This window comes from Atta colombica, unplaced genomic scaffold (genome assembly GCF_001594045.1).
Source record: "Atta colombica isolate Treedump-2 unplaced genomic scaffold, Acol1.0 scaffold1, whole genome shotgun sequence".
Taxonomy (NCBI): Eukaryota; Metazoa; Arthropoda; class Insecta; order Hymenoptera; family Formicidae; genus Atta; species Atta colombica.
The window spans coordinates 4,634,232-4,656,879 of record NW_017259183.1 but is presented as its reverse complement, the minus strand read 5'-3'; the positions used below and the strand labels follow the sequence as shown (position 1 = coordinate 4,656,879).

Sequence of the window (22,648 nt, the reverse complement as noted above, 5' to 3'; positions counted from 1 at the left end):
TATATATATATGTATATAAACAAGTACATGAAAAAAATATTAGCATTTCAATATTAATACAGCGCGTCCATTGTATAAAGATTAAATTTTGATAAAGTGCGTAAATATATGATAATATATAAATAATATACAATTTAACGACATACATGCAAAAAAGAATTTGGTAATATTAGCTAAGTATCAGTTGCTGGTTCAAACTTTGCTGTAATTGTTAAAAGTTGGCTATTGAAGATAAAATACGTTTGCTGCCCATGTCAATTTTATCAGTTAAAAATCAAAAGCGTACTTAATACAAGTAGCTAGGTAAGTGGCAGCTATTCCTCATTATCTTAGCTGCGTAACCGAGTATTCTATTCGCAATTGTTTCCGAGACGTTGTCAGTTGCTATTTTATTCTAGCAAAGAATATCTTTCGTTGCACCTAAATTTTAGTAGCTAATAAATTGAGCTTTGGCAGTAACGACATTAGCTGTCCTTGTTATAAGGACACTTTAGCTATCACAGCTACATTTTAGCTACATTGGCTAATCTTTTCTCTGCATGTAGATACATCTCAAAAATAAAAATTTATTCTGCCAAGATCAGATAATCAGGCAAATATATTGATAGATAGTCTTTATAAGTGACATGTTCGGATAAGTGATCAGGATGAAGCCATCGTCATAACTGGTGCAATTAACGTTAAATTAATCAGCTATATCGATAGACAGGGATAGACATAGATCGGAGGAATAATTGCACACTCGATCAATCGACCGGATATCTTTTTTCAGTAGTTTTCTTGCTATGCGAAGTTAGGAGTGACTTGACGGGTAATAATCGCATCAATTATCAGGAATAATTAGAGGATAGCAGTTGGCAATAATGCTGAAGAATAAAATCAATTCAGCAGCTCTCATGCATGGATCTTCTATGAAGCACCTTCTATGAAGAAGATTGCGGATCGGCTGTCAGTGCATGATCATCGCCATTAGATAAATGTCGTTTATGATATGCGTTAATTATGAGGAATTTTAAAAAGCATGTTTCAAATAACTGATGAAAATTTAAAATGATCAAAACTGACATTATTAATATTGGTATAACTAATAATATAACTAAAGTAATCATAAAAATCAAATAATTAAATCAATAGTTACTTTTAGTGACTCTTTATTATTAATCCTCCAATATAATTGGATTTCACAATCGATTTTTTGATTGTAAATTCCGATAGATAAATTTAAATCTGTAAACAATAAATAAGATCCAATCCAATTTATACGATATAACAGTAAAAACATGTTAGTGTTTGCTAAGTTTTTTACAAGTATATAACAATTTTTTCAGATTTTTGTCTGGAACAATATAAAAATCTGCATTGAAATTCAAAGAGCTAGGTTGCAGACAAAGAATGAAAATTTCACATTGCTGACGGAAGGTTCAATTCATCATCAATTTCAGTTCATGACATTTAGATCTATCAAATTTACCGCGACAAAACTATATATTTACTTCTTTACCGTGAAAATTGCAAATCTACCAGTGTTTTACCGCACTTCCGCATAATATTCCTGACGATCCTCGCACCAGGTAGTCTTAATGTCAAGTTTCTTTGCTTTTGTCAACATTGTGAAGCTAATGCGTGTTCATTCATATACAAATTGAGTCGGGTGAATCTCTATTGCATCGTGAGATGCAAAAGAAGAAATAAAGAAGTGAGGAAACGAAGAAGAAAGAATAGAATGGGGCACGCACGCGACACATTTTTGCCGCAGGTAGTCTAATTATGTTATACTGAAGAATAATCCTGAAGCAAGGCAGCTGATACATACGAGAATTATTTTCACTATATACGTACTAAGATCTTAGTTACATTTCTGAAACCTTAGTAATGAGCTAGAAATTTGCTGATCAATATAACGAAGATGCATCATGCAATTGTGTTTCCTTTTTAGAGTTAAAAAATAATAATTTACATAAGACAGCTTTATAATATTTGTAGTATATTGTGTATCTTGATGTTTGCAAAATCATACATCGATAACACAGAGTATCGAATGTCAAAAATTTTAACAAATATACATAGATCTTATCATAGGAAGAAAAATAATAAAATTTTCATCAAAGAAAATATTTTAAACAAGAAAGAAATTGAAAAATTTAGAAAAATAACAAATATAAAATCAAAGTATTAATTATTTATGTTATATATAAGTTTTCAATTTTGAGAAAGTATCGATCGAAAGTAACCAAAAGAAGTGATGGTTTTTTAACATCGAATGAATCGATCGATAAGCCGCTTATGCGTTCGATATCGAAGGATGATTTTGCAAAGCGACGTATAAGAAATCCCGTCGTCACGTCGATGCATCGCGACGCCTCGAAGAGCATTCTCTGATTCTCGTCAACCGGATGACGCGTGGATTTTTTATCATATTTACATTCAGTCGATATTTTTTTCTCTTTTGCTTTCGTCCATTCGCGCAGACAATGATGCAGCTAATTTACTTGTGAATGCACGTACGAGAAGTGGTGGATCCCTGTGGCTTCCTTTCGAATCTTAAAGTCCCCATCCGACCATATGAATCACGCATTACGTGTGGCTATGTATTATCGCTTGAATGTTATCGCAAATTTCACAAGTCATTGATAAATTTTACGAGTGCAAAATTGTTTCATTATACACAAATTCCGTAAATAACTTCTATCTAAGCAAGCTGATATGTAGATTGCGAACTTCAGAAACTGATGGACCTTTTTATCTATTACCTAGTTTTCAGTTAATTTGAAAATAAGATTATTTTTTCAAAAAGATTCTATTCTTTACCAATTTATTCATCGTATTCATATTAGGGAAATCGGAAAATTCAAATTTTCCGATATCAGAAAACTCGATTTTCAACGATATCATTCCTCTTTATTAATTATTCAACATTAAGTCATTTGAGAAACCAGCCCATCTTAAATATGCTCGCTTGATCGCTATAGAGCCTCTTGTTCTTGTATTATTTTAAATTTACATACAAATACGCCTGCAGGAATATTTGAATTATTAAACACATTTCCAGCAGAGCTCGCCATAGAAACATTTTTCAAGGCCGATTTAATGTGCCATTGTGTCTCAAGAAACATTTCACATAAATGACATTTTTAACTGAACAAATTTCAATTTTCTTACACTACAAAAATAATAAAATATGTTTTTATACACACAAAGTTTGCTCTGAAAATCTTACAAAAAACAATGTATGATCTACTTCATTCAGAAGAATATAAATGAATGAAGGGTTGTCAACACGAAGAGAACGGATACAAGCTGGTCTGAAAAGCCATAATTAATTTCAAATAAACCGCTTAATTTTCTCGATGCGGTGCTATTATTAACAGCTTCAAGGGAGCTTCGAAGACATTAATTTACTTAGGGATTGCCGAGCCCGTTAAGAGATACAGGTCTCTGGATCGTGCAAAAGAAAGAACAAATATTCGGTCTAGCGAGAAACGTTTTTTGTTTTTAGCTTCTTCCATATGCATCCCGATCGCTACACGCATCTGATTCAGTTCGGGAGCTGGTATTATCCTTCGTCGAACGACGTATCCTGCGATAGACGTTGCCGTCCACGCCTCTCTTCTAATATCCGTAATACTCACTTGTCAATCCTTTCCGCGGACCAAATGAATAGCTGCCGATTCATAAATATCGCGTTGCATCGATACGTCGGTAGTTCTCGGGCAGAAACTGGTCGAGTTCACTTTTTGCTCTGTGACTGACTAAGATATTTATTAAGTCTAGATCGTATGCGAGAGCCATCGAGCTCACATCTGCCTCCCAAAATTCTTTTTACGTTAAATAAATATATATAATTTCATATAACTTCTCATGATACCTTTAAATACACATCTATTTTTTGTATTTTGTGTGTGTGTGTGTGTGTGTGTGTGTGTGTAAAATTATAAAGTTACATATTAGAGCACTTAAAAAATATTTTAATTATATTACTTAATTACGTTAATATTTCTAGAAATGTATGCAAATCAACGGCAGATTAGAGTCGCGTTTCCTGTGATTCTCATTTATAGTAAGATATATTCATATAAGGCTTATGTTTGAATAAAATTTATCAGTCCAAGTACATATATTGTTTGTATGTTTCTTTGTCGTTTTCCTAAAAGAATTGAATTTATGAAAGAACTTAATTCACATTCGTAGAGTATAGACACGGATATCCGTTTTATTTTGATATTGAAAAATCGACCACTTTTACTTATTTATTTCGGTCGTTGCTCATAATTTTTACAAGCAACAATCATACTCGCGTTATTTTAAAAATTTATAATATTTTAAATTATAATTCGCTCGTTTTACGCAAAACAAATTATTTTAATATAAAGGTCAATAATCAAGCATTTAATTAGATTTCTTTGTAAAAAATTTTACTTCACAAAGAAATTTTATTATTTATAAGTTTTCTTTTATGCTCGGTCATTGACCTTTATATTAGATAATAATTTGCTTATATAATATTTTCTTCCAATCCAATCCAATAGCGCAACTGTTTATGTTGTATTAGTATTGTATTATGATTTTAGTTTCTTACTGTTAATATTAATGAAATTTGATTGTGAATTGAATCGATTTGTCACTGCGTTAAGTAGCGTCATCATAAATTATAATCTACATAAAATGATTACTGTAGGACAAAAGACTTACTGGTTATTTCATACATGAATATAGAGGACTAGTAAAGTTGTATAACAAAAATATTATATAACAAAATATAAGTACTTTGCGCTTGTATTCTTTGTTTAGTTTGTTGTTTATCCCATTTGTTTGGCATTTTTAACAGGCGGGATTTATGCCTTAAGCATACAAAGTGCACAGATTGAATTCAGATTCAGTGCATTAAATACAATAAACGCATTACATGAAGTATATACTTCATGTCATAACACTTGTAATACATCTAAGAAGATTGTAATTATTATTTATTACTTTATATACATATTTATCATTTTTTCATTCCTTAATAAAACTTTATAAACGTATTTTATAAGTTATTGTGTCATTTTACGTCTTATTTATATGCATTATTTGTAAATTTTTTGAGCCACACATACCCCTTCCCCAATGAATAGCCATATATTCTACCCCTGGGATATACGGCAAAAGTGCAAGAGTTTAAAAAAGTTCATTTTTTAATACGAAATATAAATATTTCGGATTTCTAATACTTTTTTTAATAGTAGACAGTAGAAAGTTTTTACTAATATAATTCGTTTATTTTAAATATAGTAAATAATACTTAATAAATTAAATTTTTGATAGCGGCGTATATACCGGAGTTATCTTATTCTTGATGGTTTGCCAGACCACCGAAGAGGCGCTACAAGCGCGTGAAAATTCTTGAATCTGCCTGCGATCGAATCCAGAATCTCTGACATAGCAGTCTCGTGCTCATAATATTTTCTAATGCTCGTTTCCACCAATGTAGATTAACTTTAATCTTGGTTTAATTTACTCTTCGTCTTTTTCTAGTTCTAAAGATTAGAAAAAGACCGAGATTAAAGTTAATTTACATTAGTGGAAAGGTTGGATTGGAAAAGAATATTATAAGCAAATTATGTAATATAAAGGTCAATGATCGAGCATAAAAGAAAACTTATTAATAAATAATTAAATTTCTTTGAAGTAAGATTTTTTTACAAAGAAATTTAATTAGTAAAGTAATAGGAATGGTTTGTTTCACATTTACACTTTCGAACGTATCACAATACAATTTTTAAAGTTTAAAGCAAAGTCGAACAGTATACAATCAAGTTAAAATAACAAATGTATGATTTTTATAACTTTAACCATATTTGAGTAATTATTTATATTTATGTGAGTTTATGAATCGGCAATAATTTAAAGATAACTACGATCTGCACGCACACATTAGTTCAAGGAAACTAACGTTTCCATAACATGAGTTCGAATTATATCGAATTTAAGTATCAACGCAAATCAATTCGTACGATCGAACAATATATCAGAAACAATTTACTTATCTGTCCTGAGTACCAAAGAGAGTAGGGGGAGGGAAGATTTACGTGGGAGAAGCGACGCAAGAATCACGCGTGCCGGAATAATGAAGATAATGATTCTTGCCGTTCTGTGTATCATCGCGACTGTAGAATCCGTTCCATTTGCCGTAATTTCGACACGGCACTGATCCACACGAATCAATTCCGGGTTCGATATCACTTGAGCACCTAGCGGTACCGAGATTGTCGAGCAATGCGAATTTTCTCGGCCGATCACTGAATTCGCCAATGGATCGATATCTTTTCGACGCAACGCGGTGGCACGCGAGGTGGTGGAAATGTATGTACCAATGCAGGTTTCTTTTTTTTTTAACGATGTGATTGAGTTTCAAATCGATTGGCTGTTCGTTGATCGTTTAAAGGTGAATTTTTTTTCGAGACGCTTGCACAGTGCGAGATTGCAGAGATCGATCGAGCAAGTAAAGCGTGAGCAGATAAAGCAGAATAATACAACGTGATTACGGGGCGAGGAACGGTATCGGCGAAGACAAGGAAGCTCGCATCGCACTGTAATTCTGATTCTGCACCGAGGCAGAACTCGGTGTATAATAAAGAAGCGACATGGTCCATTTCGTTTGATCTCCGTACGGGGATACGACGACTCTCGACGAATCGACTAGCTTGCAACATTGTCTATTGGAGCGCGATCGAAAGATTATAATCGATCCGATCGATCTGTACTAAGCAATTTACGCGGTACATGCACCAATTGTTCGCACTTCGTTTTGTTCAAGTTGTATATACTTTCTTTCTTTCATTAAAAGCAATTAAAATATCATGCTTGCCATTATCATGTTATGGCGATAAGATTTTACGATGTTCATGTTTCTCGAATAAAAATGTTTCATAAAAATGTTTTTTAGTAGTGTGTAAAATATTTTCTTTAGGCATATTTTATCTGATACTTTGTAATGTTAATGTTTTACAATTTTACATTATCGTTTATGGTTAGTCTGTGTGTTCAAAAATTTGCTTATTTATTAAAATTAATTAATTAGTTTAATAAAATTAATTAATATAAAATTAAATATATACAATCAATATTATACATTAAATATAGCAAATTTCATTTCAGCTTTGATAAAAAAAAGAAAGAAAAAATTGATGAATAATTAAAATTAATTAATTGATTAAAATTTCAACTGGATTGTCACGGAAAACAATCCTATCTACAGAATAACGTTCTACAATAACAATTCTTCCAGAATGTTCTGCACGACAATTTAAATTCTGATTCCAATCCTTGACTCCAAAGTGTTCGACTCTGTAACGCATGAATTTACTTGGCAATCATCGACGCCCGCTAATGAACAGTTAATCCAGCCCATCGCTTGCACACGAGAGAGAAGCATCAGAGGGCATACGCCACAAAGAGAATGCAGGCAAGAAAGAGAGGGAGGAAGAGAGGGGGAGAGAGGGGGAAGCAAAGAGAAACCGATCTCTGCCTGTAACAGCTTGAACGCGCCGTCGGTGGTGTTGCGCACTCCCACGTTTGGCCAGGCGTGTTTGGATAATTGTAATCTATTGCCTCGCCACGGTGTTCTCGTAGCGAGGCCTACGCGTTGATAAACTATGCGAAACCTAACCGTGGCTTGCAACTCCTCGCGAGCTGCGCTTCTCTTCACCTCTCATCCCTCCCCTGCTCACCACCTCTGCCTCTCACCCGATCCTGCTGCATCTCTTTCTTACCTTTGGTACGATACGAATGCACACCCAGTGAACGCACTCGTGAACGTGCGCAATAAATGGACCGTGTACTTTTAGAAACGTTCTTAAATTTCATTAAATTTAAGTTACACAATTTGAACTTAATTTCATGACATTATAAATTTTAATGTATTATAAGTGTGTTATAAGTAAAAAGTATATTTGTGTACATATACATAAAATTTTATTAAAAGTACATTAAATTTCATAAATTTTCATGAAAAATACGTTAAATTTTATGTATATGTACACAAATATACTTTTTACTTATACATGTAAATACATTAAAATTTATTATAATGTAATGTCATGAAATTAAGTTCAAATTGTGTAATTTAAAATTTACATACATTAAATACATAAAAATTTATGAAATTTAATATACTTTTTATAAAATTTTATTAAAAGTACATTAAATTTAATAAGTACACGTTCATTACATTTAAGTAATTACTGTTCTCTAAATCTGAATCATTAATTACCCAGTGGCGTACTTTGTACTGATATGAATCAGTGAAGTTCAAACTAAAAAAGGAAGAATGTTTGAGCATTATATATAAAATTAAAATATCAATATTTGCACGTTAATTTCAATCTTCTAATAGCATATCCATTGAAACTAAGCACTAAAACAAGATTAGATCACATAATAAAAATTAGTTAGATTAGATTATCGCACATTTAATTCACTGATATCAGTGATTATCTGATTCAGATTTAGAGAGTGTAACTTAATTTTCAGTTAAATCATTCATTACTTTTAATTTCGTTCATAACCACGGAGCTTCATTTACATGTAAAGGAAGCTCGTGGTTACATTTCTAACAGTGTTCGGATGCTGCGCTCGAATCCGTGTGTACGAGTACCGGAGCGAGGGCATACATCGGCAGGGCTATTACGTATGATAGGGGCACCGCTCGTTTAAATTAGAAAAGCGATATCTCGTTATGTGTGCAACGTCGCTCTCTATCTCGCCGCGCGAGGGGAAAGCGTTTGAAGCGTGTAAAGGGAGCAGTGACTCAGAACATTATTCACGCTTTTGAGTCATCTTCGGTGCAATAATTGCATATTGACATGAGCGAATATATAATTTCTGAATATACGATTATTGTATCGAAAACTGTGAGTCAAAACGTCTACATTATTGATTTACTTGATTAAAGTTTATGCACACAAAAAACTAGTGTTGGTTTTTCTAGGCATTTTATCTCTTTGATTTATATTCTGGAGAACCTTTCTTCATTTATTTTAAATTTGTTTAACTATATTTGAGATTCTCTTAAAATATATTTTATTTAGTCGTAAAGTAATACAGACGTTATAATGTTAAGAAACTTCTTAATCACTTAACAAATTACAAATGAGCCTTTAGGAATCGACGCTGTAATAATTGCGCGTTTATTTCGATTGATCTAAAACAGTCCTCTATAAATAATGTATTTGTCGATTTGTTTTTAACGTTTCGGCTAACTTCTAGCCTTCATCAGAGAATGTATTACATAAAATCCATAAAAATCTTCATCCTGTGGTTACACTCCGATCATCAAATTTCCCATAATCAGTTAATAAGCTGGATGATCAACGATATTTGACCTTGAATATAATAAATGAATATTAGAAAAATATTAAAAAATTGCCGTGGAGATTCATCTCAGGAGTACGTCAAATATAAATTAGTTCTAACACCATAATTGTAACACAAATTCTTTTTCTCGTGAATTAAAATTTAAGATGAAACGACGATAATTAAATAAATATATATTGTATAAGTAATCGGTAATGTTCATGCTGCGTGTCAATTGTCGTAATAAAAATGTATTATTTTTAGTTATTAGTAGTCAGTCAAATAACAAAAATATGAAGAATTAAATAACTCATCTTTGTTTAAATTAATACCATTCTCTTGATGTTTTTCTGATATTATGATCTTTTATTGTAATTACGTTCTAATATTTGAACGTTATTCCAAAATCATTAATATTCATTCATTTACAAATATTACCATCTTTCATAAATTTGACTATTTGACATATTTAGTATTAACATATATATATTTCCCTTTTATATTATTTTTTCCGACACACATCTTTGACCATTGAGTATTGTTTAAAATCATTAGCTCGGTATTTTCTCAATAATCTTTTCATCTCTATCGGCGAAACCTGCGTATTATTACCGCGAATGACCTGAAGGAATATATCTCGCAAGCGAGAGGACGTAAATTCAAACTTCATTCTCTACGCTGCCAAGATTCGTGAGAGGATACGCAGCAGTTTCCGTAAGTGGTCCCTTCATGAGAGATTCTGGCCCGCGGCGGAAACCAGCGCGCTGCACGCTAGTATAACCTTCGAAGGAAGTTTGAGGAGAATTCCTGTTCCTTAGACTTTTACAGACATGTTCTATGTAGAATACCATAACTTATTGCGTGATACATCCTGCGTGTACATTTACTGCTTTACCGAATATTCCATCGTTTCCATTCGACATTTAAGGAATACAATATTTCTAAAACGGTACTATACACCTCGATTAAATGATTAAGAATAAAAAAGCTATTAAAGAAGAATCGCATGTCTCAAATGGAATGTGATCGTGGGATACTTTCAACATTCTATTAAGCTTCACTAAAGCAAATTCAAAGTTAATCGAATCTTGTAATTATTACATTCCGTCGAGTGAAACGAGAGAACAGAAGTTTAGTTGACGTAGGAAAAATATGATTTCTATTACTTTGATTTATCGTTATTTAAATGACCATTATATGAGATAAGATTGTTTAGATTTCATTCGACATCTCAATCTGTTGTTATGACAGATGATGCATTTGCGTTGCACAAAAGTCACTATTTCTCTAGAAATGTATCATATATATATATATTAGTATTATAAATTTTATATTGATATATTAATATGTAAAAAATTATATATTTTTCAAAACTATACTTTCTCATCTTGACAGATTAGAATTTTTAAATTGTAGTTTTATTTCTTAAGGAATTCCACTTTTATCACGTCCTATATATTTAATCTTTTCTTTGCGTATGCATCAGTTTGCTTTTCTTCCGTTTTGTGTGTACAAAAGTTAACATCTCTATAGTAAATTCTCAAAAATATTTAATAGGATTACGTTTCTTCGTAAAAGCAGCAATTTGTCTTTAAATCCCGATTATTAATAATAAAATACAGATTACGTTTCTATTAACGGATTACTAATGATAAAACGCAGATTATGTTTACGTATCTATCAACAATATCGATAACGAGAAAGACTGTGAGTTATCGTGAGGCGCGAATGATCGCAGAGTCGAGGGTCAATCACGGTCAAACTTGTGAGAAGGAAAGGCGAAGGTGAGACATTGAGCACTTGCAAGTACTCGCTTGATTTTCGCGATTAACGGTTGCGGGTGCGTTGGAGAGAGGAAGCTTGACTGCTACCTGAGTAAGCAACATTCGCAACGTTGCCCTCTTCGTTCACCCTTCCTCGTTCATGCCATGTCGGTTCTTCTTATCTGCTGCTATCTCTGTTCCTCTTACTTTGATTCTCGCCCTCATGATGACGTTAATGCGCGACGATATAATGACGAGTCGCACAAGCTAAGAAGTCGAATTGCTTGCGGTGGTAACGGCAGTGGACTGCGTTATTTACCGAATCGAATGAAAAAGAGGACCCATCAGGCCCCTCATCAAGGAAATGAGAGGACATCGCAAGATCGAAGTCCTCCTTCTGCTCGCAAAGCCGCCTTTTCGTTCCCTTCCTCCATCATCTCTCGCCTCCATCGTCTCATCTTTATCCAGGTTGCTCGTGGAAGGCAGCGCGGAGCTCATTGAAGAAGGCAAAAAAAAACCTGTTGCTGCGCAGTAATGCACCAAATAAATATCGGAGCTTTACAAATCGTCCACGCGCCGATAATTGCGCCGCCAAATCAGTCGGTTTAATGAGCTCGATAATTACGCCATGCCCGAGGGTATCGCTTTTCACACGCATGCCAAGACATGTCCTCCTTAATGTGGAATGTCATCAAATTTGAGCACCGACGCGCAAACGAACAGTGTTACGCAATATGAGTTAACCCGCGCATTAATACAGTTTCGAATAAATTAATAGCGTTTTCTTTTGGATACACTGAGTGCAACCTCGCACTACACTAGTTGCGCGTAAGTGCTGCATCAGTGCACTACAAAAGTCTACATACCACCATGATGTACACTACTTCGTGCTACCGTGTTTAATTCTGCTGCCGGTGACTTCCATTTTCAAATTTTTAATGTCACACTAGTTCTCACTAATGTCACACACTTTTTGAGATCGTATAGCAAAATCCCACTTCGTGTATAAAATTTGCACTATGGTACACTGTAATCATGGAAACACGTTACATTAAATGAGTTCGCCTACCACCAGCCAAGGACACACACTATATTGTCTGGTGGGCGATAATACAGCCAAGAGAAAAGTTATAAGTTTAAAAAAGTAAATATACATATGCCGTTGTTGCCAATTCGTGCATACATAATTCGTCTTTTTAGATTCAAAATTTCTTAATTGAAGTAACCAATTAATTTTTTTACTACTTATATAAGATACAAATTCTATTTATGTGCTACGAAAATGACACTCGGGACGATTGCATTTTAGCACTAATAATAAATACCAATCTATATATTAATGAAAATACGAGATGGAGTTTTATTAATATTTTATTAATATATCGAAATTATCAGTTTTATTAATAATTTTTCGCTCGCGTAACATTGTTATTAAATATTATCATTACACTTCTATTTTTACGATAATGAAACGTCATGTAAGGATGATTATTTGTATTTTGAAGATAAATACTGAGATCAGTAATCATAATCAAAGATAATTATAGAAACTCCATCTCTGATTGAAATCGTAATTATATGCAGATTCATATACATAAATCTTCTATGATTAATGGGGGGTTTATAAATCGTTTATAAATCTATAATTATTAAAATATTTAACAATTCATTGTCGTTTCCTCTTGAAATACTCTAATCTTGAAACACTCAACATCCTATGAAATACTCAAATATTTAGAGATCGCAGAATTCATGGAATTACGGTTCTCTATCAAAAGATAATTGATTATAAATAAATCTCGATCGAAAGTCGGCAGGTGAAAAATGCGCAAAGCCGAACTCTTCGTTATGAAACCGCGATTTACTGATGTGTCGTGTATACATCGACTTAACTGTAAAATCTTTCGAAGGGTGAGACTTCATCTGATAGAGCCACGATTATTCGTCCGAAACCTGTCGACTGAAATCGCGCGCCGGAATTAACGTGGTGCCGGTCGAGAGCAACAAGGTGCTAACGGTAGAAGAAATTCTTAATCGCCACGCAGTCATCTAACTCTCGGATGATCGATTCAAGAATTTCGGATTCCGCGCGGGTTTCTGAATACCAGAAAAATTCCGCTGCATCCTTGGTAGCCGCAAGGATGCCACGCATCGAAGCCCAGAGGTAGACCACATATTCCCGATTATAGCATACGCGTTATGTACAACGTAGCTACGTTTTTAATTTTTCACACGTTTCAATTGGCACTTATCTGTCAGATGCGGAAGCAGTCACTGTACAAAAATTAGTACAGTTATATTGAGTTAAAGTACGTTAAAGATTTATCTGAAGATGTTTGATGATGTGTTAAATGCGTTTACAACGTATTAATCAATGATCTTTTATCTTAAATTCTTACTGCTTCAATTAGAAAAGTTACAATTATCTAAATCTCTCATTAAAATATATCTTGAATGATTCTGCATCTTAACACTTTTATCAGTTACATTTCAGTCGTTCGTATACATTGTGGACCACGTAGTTTAAAAATAAATTTTAAATTCTCAAACCGCAAGAAAGAATTTCTATGTATTCTTCCCAGCAACGTATATCATCGAACCCGTCTCTCAAAAGTCTGCACTTTTCTACCCATGTAACTGTAAATTTCTGTTAAGAGGGCGAGGCACTTCTTCGGCTGGAGAAGATGATTCGCTTCGCCGGAAGAAATAAAAAATCCGGAAACTCAAACCGCGCTCGTAAACCCGAATGCGTTTCTGCTGCGGCGAAGCGCTGGAATTTCCTCGCGAATTCCAGCTCCACGGCGTGGCGTTCGGCGGTGCTTCGCTATGCATTGCACTGCATCATTGCGGCAATATTAGCAGAGAAGCCTGCGAGCACTGCAGGTGGATTGAAATCATTCGTCTCATGTTTCTTTTTCCGGACGACTTCCTTAGTGAATTTTTTAAAATAAACACAGTCGTAAGGAACATACATTCCTTGCAATCTAATTTAAATAAATTATGGTTAAAGAATAATTTTAAATTAAGATTCGAATTCTCTAAGATTTCACTCCAATTCACAATCGATTATCTCTTTTAAGTTAAATATTTTACTTTTATGATTCGTTAAAAGATACAATTAAAAATATAATGCAATCTTTAGTACCTCAATAATTACAGAAATTTTAATTACCAAAATTAAAATACAAAAAGTTACTCCATTTATCTTCTCGCGACGATGAAACTGACGAATAGCGACCCCAGATACAATCCCATATGATTCCGCGCGAGATAGCTTGATGATCAAAGCTGCTTCCTGAAAGTCTGAATAAGGCGACTAGTCGACTCAATGTAATAATGAACACATAGTGGAATACTGGAGAGAGATAAAATGAGGTATGTCGCGATCGCTTCGTCAACAACATACGTTATTCCCAAGACGGTTGTTTCGTGGCAGTTTTTATAACAATGACAATGGCTTCCTCGAATCATGCTTTTTTCACTATTGCTCGATTAATCGATCGTAATTGACCAGTCAATTATATGAACGAAAGAAGAAAACTAGCCGAGCTATGAGCGAGTCGTTCTTTCTATTTCCAAGTCGAACAGTTACTGCATTCAATTGATTGATAGCAGGATTAAACTACTTCAAGAGAAGTTCGTAATTATCTGATTTCATTGCAGATTTTCAAATGCATTATTCTTAGGCAGTAATATAAGACATTTTGAAATTTTACTGCAAAATATAATGATACTCTGCATCGAACTACTCCATACAAGTTTAAAGTATCCAACTTTTGGAAGATAAAAACATTAAATCTTTTTCGCGGAAAGAAAAAAAATTTCAACGGAAAGGACATTCGTCGTCCTAATGTAAGTTGTGAGTTCGCGCGCTATGACGGAGAATTATGTAAATTGCGCGGATTCTTCTTCTTCTGCACGCCACTCAAGTCTCGCGAAAACTAATTGCAACGCGCATCTGTCCGTGGTACTCAAAGATCGTTTCCCTTTGGCTTGTCAGCGACTTCTTCACCAAGGGTTGATCCATGCACGTCGCGAAACTTCCTACGCTCGCGAAACTCTTGTGAATACAAAATGAACTACCCACACGTGGCCTGTCAATCGCAATTTTGTCTTCATGCTTCACAAAGTGCTTTACACTAATGAGCAAATTTATCAGTAATGACGCGAAAAGCATTAACGAATATCTTCCTTCTCGACTGTAAATAAGTTCGAATGTTACGTTCTATTCAATAAACCCTCAATTTCATATTATTAATAAACGTTAATAATTATAAATTAAATCATTTATTGTAGACTCTTCAGAACTGACTTTTTCAACTCTTAATTTGAATCTGTAATTGAATGTAAGAATTGCTGTAAACTGAAAAACTAATTATCATTTAACTGTTTCAGGAAAAATAGAATACTCTGCAAGGCGCGATACGTGAAAATCAATAATTTAAATACAGCGTGATTTAATTAAAAACAATGAACTTTAATGATTATTTTACATTAGGCACATAATTGTATGAATTTTTATAAACTATACTCAAGAAACGATAAACTGTCGTTTGACAAATTCGATTTACCCGTTTCGATTTACCTGGATAGAATTAGTGCAGAGTCTCGAGAAAGATTTGCGCGTCGAATTGCGATCGCTAATTAGTCGGGTAATAGAGCAGAAACTCCCAAGTTACGACTTTACGAAGTGATCTCATGGAGATCGTCGGCCCGTTCCAGCTTCCAGGTCGCAAATTGTTCATGCACCACGGCATAATCCAATCAGATTATGCAAATTCACTGTGAGATTTTTCACGAGTGAACTAATTACCACGATATAGTGCTCGGCGTAATGCTTGAGCGCTATAATAGGATCCTCCGGGGTTGGAAAAGAACCCAGTTCTAATCCTGATCGAGTCTCCGTTTTACGATTATGACCAACTTCGTCTGTTTCTTCACGCTTGGAATACGCGCAAGTCGAACTCGCATAATTGAGCTTATGACAGCAGTCGAGCATGAGAGAAGGAAGATAACCTTTTATGGTTACTTTAAATATAGTGTACTAGAAGTTCCATTCCGTCGTTTTTACTGCATGAATCTAGCTCGATTCTAACGAGATGCTGATAAAAAAACGTCATTCTACGTTCTGCATTCTATTCGCGCGCAGGTGTGCAGCCATACGGTGCTATCTGTCATGTGGATAAGCAATGATGAGAAAGGATTTATGGCACGCCGTCACGTCAAGAGACACACAGAGAGAGAGAAAGAAATAATCTTCCTGCGTGGTCCATGAGATCACGTGGTTCCTGCCACGATAAAGTACGCGTAGACTGAATTGAAATGCCGATTCGATATCATAGGCGTTCGATGAACGTCAGGAATAATCAGTGAAGTAATTGTCTGAGTGGAAGTGAGTTTTGCAAGGACGTGCGCCAACGAATTCGATAGACATTGTAATATTTAAACGTGAAAAAGATCACGGTAAACTTCCTGATATTCAATCGATAATCAAGAGACGTCTTGACTGTTACAACGTCATAAGATGATGCAGAAATGATTGGGAGCGATGATTCGTACATCGCGCACAGGATATCGCATGCGTACGTAATATTCATTAAAACGTAGCGTCTTTCTCGGCGGGAAGCCGATGATGGACCGGCTACCTACGAAGAAGGGATAGGGACGCGGAAAATAGTAAGTATGCACCTTTCTCCATGCAGGGGAACAGGACAAAGTAGTAGAAAAGGGTAAAAAGTTAAAGAAACGAAGAAGGAAAGCAACATATCTTGCATTGTTGCAAAACGGCTGGCAAAACCTAGATTTATACAATACTCTCTAAGTCTGAATCAGTGAATAGTCACTAATTGTATTTGGCACTGAATAATCAGTAAAGTTCAACTAAAAAAGGAAGAATGTTTGAGCATTGTATAATTAAAACACTGATATTTGCACATTAATTTGAATCTTCCAATATCATATTAATTGAATTTATGCACTAAAACAAGAGTTAGTTAAATTACATAATAAAAATTAGTTAGGTTAGAGATCTCACATTTCACTGCACTGAGAGAAAGGATTTTGTTAATTTAGCAAGCCATCAGTACTTTTAACTAGTGATCGGTAAATATGTGACAACAAATTTTGTTGTTTGGTGCTAGTCTACTATATCAATCAATTATTAGTAACAGAAGCAAACTACATGGAATCTAATTTATCTTTTGGATAGACTTTAAACTCGTTTACATAAAATTCGTAGATGATCGTGGAGTCTTAAGTCGTAGGAAACTGACTAAGCACAATCAAATATAAGGAGAATACTTGATTAGAATTGGTCAATTTCTTACGATTTGCGATTCTGCAATCATTTACGACTTATATATATATATGAGCTAGCGATACTATTTATTATTTGTTATTGACGAATTAATTTGTAATCGTAACAAATCGATCGATTTTTTAACAAATATCCTATTTGCTTTCCCTTAATTTATTCTTAAAACAAAATCATTTTTCTCAGTGTGATTACCAGTGGCATACTTGGCACTGATTATCCACTGATTCAAATTTAGAGAGTAGAGTATCTCTTTTTTTTTATTCAGTTAAATCATCTTTGCGTGTAAAAATGTTTTAAATAAAAAAACATTTAAATAATAAAAAATATTAAAGATATGGAAAAATGTAAAAGAATATATTTCTCTATGTACAATAGCAATTCGCAAAGATATTACACGTCAACTATATATGTATAGTACAGCAGTAATGTAAAGTAATATTTCGTTTATTGTGTTAGTATGCGAAATAAGAACGGCTAGACTGCGCCGTTTCGTGCGTCTGCAAGTGATTCAGTCAGTGGAGATGGCGTATCGGGATCTCTCTCGAAGGAGAATCCTGTAAAAAAAAGCTCCACCGTAGGTGCTGTGACCTGGGTGTGGCGTACCGCTGCACGCCCGACGTGTGGAGACAGGGCCGGCTCTAAGTAAATGCGAGGCTGGCGAGCGCTTAGATCAGTACACTGCCAGCCTTTTTCTCACGGGTACCGTTTCCTTGTCATGATTAAGAAAGTACTGGAAGATAGCTTTATTTCATTAATTGCAATCATTCTTCATGCCTTTTGTTGAGGTTTTCAATAGCCAGAGAATATGCTTTACGAAGAGTACAGTTAAAAAAGGGTTTTAGAAAAAGAGAAAGCTATTAGTTTGCTAGGGGGGAAAATTGTTTATTCGGGGAAACGGTTAATATAGCGCCTGCACTGTATTCGCGTACGTGTCCGGGTTGTGTAGAAAACACATAACACCTCTGCAATGAGAAATACAGATAAGTTTTACGTAATCGAAACATATCTCGCGCTCCATTTTCATCTCCCGGATGGGAATTAGCAACGAGAAAGCTTGATCGTTTGTTATTTCATTAAATTTCTCACTTGTTTATTTTATCACGTTCATTACTTTCACGATTAATAATGTATTATTGTAATTTAATGAGATATTTTTAAATAAAAATTGTCTTACAAGAATATAAAGATGCTTTGTCTACACATGTTTGTATACACTTATTATATGTATGCGAATTCTTATTTCTCTTGAATAATCAAGGAATGCTATGAATATTACTCCTAGTATTTGAAGGGTTGCTCTCGTGATCGATGATACAATGATACAATGATGTCAGTAATATAATGTCAGTGATATAATACGCAATGAGAGAAAGATGTGAAGAGGATTATAGGAGTTTGTCGACAAGGATGATCGATGAGACAGGAAATTCAATACTCTCGTTCGTTCGTATGTAATGAAGATGTCGAAGGTGCATGTCAATTCTACGAACCAATTTCAGTACTGCAATTCGACATTCTAAAGTTGTTTACTATACTTATCTATAGATCCATTAAATTATGATTATCACAGATACAGTATAAATACAATATCATTAAAAAACAATTTTCTTCTATTTATCTGTGCCTCTCTTTGTTCTTTCCTTTTTTCCTTAGCTCCTTTTTCTTTTCTTCTGATATTTCAAAAAATGAGCTTGTGATTTCAAAGAATTTGATCGCTTACTGGAATCTTTTTTAAGGTATTTAAAACACTAGAATTCTCTCAGCAGCTCTTATATGCAGCATCGAATGTTCGAAGTGTAAAATGTGTGAAATATGGATTAATATTCCGTGTTAATTGAGAACTGAGAAATCGGTTTAATTTTTATTTTCCACAAACACTCATCTGTCAATGGAAATCTTAATTCAGTATTATCATGCATCACTACCATCTTTGATTTAAAGTCCTTTGATGTAGTCCTTGTGAATTCTATATGTTATAGAACGTCATGAACAGGTGTTCATATAAGCTATGTGTATTTCCGGAAGCTCTAAGAGAAGTGCGAAATGGATTCATCCATCTATCTTATGCGACGCGTTTAGACGAGAACTCTCGATTTTCTGATGGAATCGATAATCATGCATTGATCCATAATCACATACACTTACACCCTTTCCTGGTACACTGTGGCGCTACGTGTTTCGTCCGTAGACGGTTTTGCGGCTGATTTATCGCCTCGACTCCTTGGTAATTGTTTGGGGCGTGACGGACGAGTACAGGCCGTGTGTTACCGGCATTACGGCAATCTCCCACGCGTGAATGCCGGGGATTTATCGTTATACATATCTCTCAAGCTTTTTCGACGATTGCGCCGTCGTAGGATCCTATAACCGCATCAAGAATCCTGATGTCGAAATACAGTTCCCCATTAAATTAAAAATATCTCATATCAGTGAGTTTGTTCCTTGAAAGAAAAAATGAATATGGTGATGCATCCAATACGCTAATTGTACTTTATTGTAAAAATGCATAGAATTTTGGAAAACGAATGTTTAAGTTTGCCCAAAAATATACTTGATTATCTCTACTGTCTGATATCACTTCGTTATTGGGAAAAAACAATGATTAGAATATTATATGGCTACAAAATAATTGTAATATATTTAATTTTATCCTTTCTGATTCTGTATTTAGATATACATATTTCTTTCTCTTCATCATGGAAGAAATATAGCAAAAGCCATTGCGACATTATTGTTGCGACAGCGACCCAGCGAAGTTGGTTACCATTAACCAGTTTATGCTAACAGAACGAAGGAAATCAGTTCACATAGCACGATGCTGAATTCATACAGATCGCGCTTTCAAGTATTCTTTATACCTTTACACATGATAGAAACGAGCGAAGCTGCATATTTACGAGTCTGTTGAACAAGTAAACTTTAACGCGAACGTCGGGTTTCCACGATGATGTTAACATTTCGATCCAGCGTCGTGCCAGTTCACACATAGAGAAGTGCCTAGAGTAAAGGGGCCATATCCCAGTTATGCGCTACAGATAACGCGATTGCGTGTTGCATCTATCCTATATATGGCGCGGCCTTTCCAACGGTTAAATTGCGAAGCGTTTTAGAAAGAGAGTCAGGGATATCAATGCCACGCGTCTGCCATTCAGCAGCGCGTTGTGTGAATAGAAAGAAAATAAAGGACGAAGTTCATGGAAGAATTGACAAGATCATCCCCACATGATTTTGTATTCTATATAGATATTTCATTTTTTTATATTATACAATAGCATACAATATTAATAGTTTTAATTATCTTAAAACTTATAAGAGATACAAGCTAGATTCCACAGATATTAAAACCAATAAAAGAGAGGAGAGAGAGAGAGAGAGAGAGAGAGAGAGAGAGAGAGAGAGAGAGAGAAGATAAAGAATCACGCTCGCCTTCACATGCAGAATTGCTGATCCTTTCATAATGAAGAGAGACGGGCGTGTCCTAGCGCGATTTATGATGCCACGTTGGTTACATGACTTATATTATATCTCTGGCCTTCTCTTTCATAGAGCGATTCATCAGCAATCACAGATATGTAACACGTAATGCGATCAAAATAGTTACAAAGAGAAGTGTTTAATTCATTTTGTACTTATAACTTCTCTTTGGAGATTAATATAAATTAACTCTCATTATAATATTAAATTTTAATAAGAAAATATTCATAAGATTGATTACCATGGTACTGTCAGTTTTCTTTCAATTAGAACGTGTTTTAAGATCATTAAATACGTAATTAGGAAAATAAATGCCATTTTATTTGGCTTTATTAAAAAAAGAAGATATATAATAAATTTTGATAAAATCAGAATTTAAAGATATATTAAACAAATTCTAAAAATTTTCAAAAAATTATGAAAAAATTACAGATTGTTTTACATTGCATTTGGAGTAGTAGAAAAAAATTTAGCAGCAATTTTTTACACGAATAAAAAATTATTTCAATAAACAGTAGAGATGTGCTCTAATAAAAATATTAAGCAACAATGAAAAAAATCTGAATTTTTAAAATTTAAGTATTATACTTTAAATATATATTCAAGATAAATTATAATACAATATATATTAGGTGTGGGAAAAAGTTCGTGGCGTTTTTCCCACCTAATATTATAATACAATATACAAAGTTTCATTGCGATACAGAGATTAATTGTTCTATAAATAAACAAAATTATTTTATCTATTTATTTATTCACAGAATAACTAAACAGACAATCACAATGAAACTTTGTATAAGTCAGCTTAAAGATATCTATTTAAACAAAAAATTGAGATCTTTTTAACATTGTAAAAAATAATATAATTTTTAACAAATAGATTAAATAAACTTATAAAAATGTGTTATTAAATAAAAATATAATTTTATTCACAACTTTTACACATATAGTTCATTTAAAGTGTCAACATTAAACACATTTTCAAATTTAATTTATTTTGCAGGGACTATATATCCTTAAAATAATTTCTTTTCTTCATTCAAAAGAATAAAAAATTTATTAAAACTGCATATTATAACAATTTATTTAAGAGGAAATATTGTATACGAGGAAACTTTGTATTGTAAAAAATTCTTGCGTTCGCAAGAATGGGAAACGTGGACAATTTTCACCGGAAATGTCGTAAACTTATTTTTACAGGTTACTACTAATATCCGGCGGCTGGACATATAGATATAATAATTGCACGGTATCAGCGGACGATGAAAGTTGAGAGCTCCGGCCAATGTTAACGGTCTTCCGACAATTGAGCAAACGGACAACCGATTTTTGCTCTCATCCAGGCAGCGAGCTCCGTTATTTGGAGCGACGCTATTATTGCGAGACTGAGGCTTGTACCAGGCCAGATTTCCGTTGTTTCGAAATAATACTACGTTATTAAGCGCTCAGTAACACACGTTGTATCCTGCATGCCAAAGATCGATAAATCATTCTCTTATGACAAGAAACATATTCCCTTTACGGTAAGTAGACTTGAGAAGAAACAAAAGTAAAGATCCGTATAGAGGAAAACTATAAAATAAATATATTGACTAACAAAAAATAATAAAAATAACGACAGATTAAATTACATAGCTTGCTACGAGCACAAGAACAAGTATTAATTAAAATGAATGGATCACACAAGATATAAGCAGAAATTTAGAAATCTCGATCTGGAGAAAAACTCTGGACTTTCCTTGCGGAATAACACATTTGCTTA

General features: G+C 33.9%; 1 protein-coding gene across 1 annotated transcript in view; it reads right to left on the bottom strand.

Annotated features, from left to right (window-relative positions):
- Positions 1-22,648, bottom strand: part of LOC108687858 (neurogenic locus Notch protein) — a 298,611-nt gene that overhangs the window by 8,922 nt on the left and 267,041 nt on the right. The gene's annotated exons all lie outside the window — the stretch shown is intronic.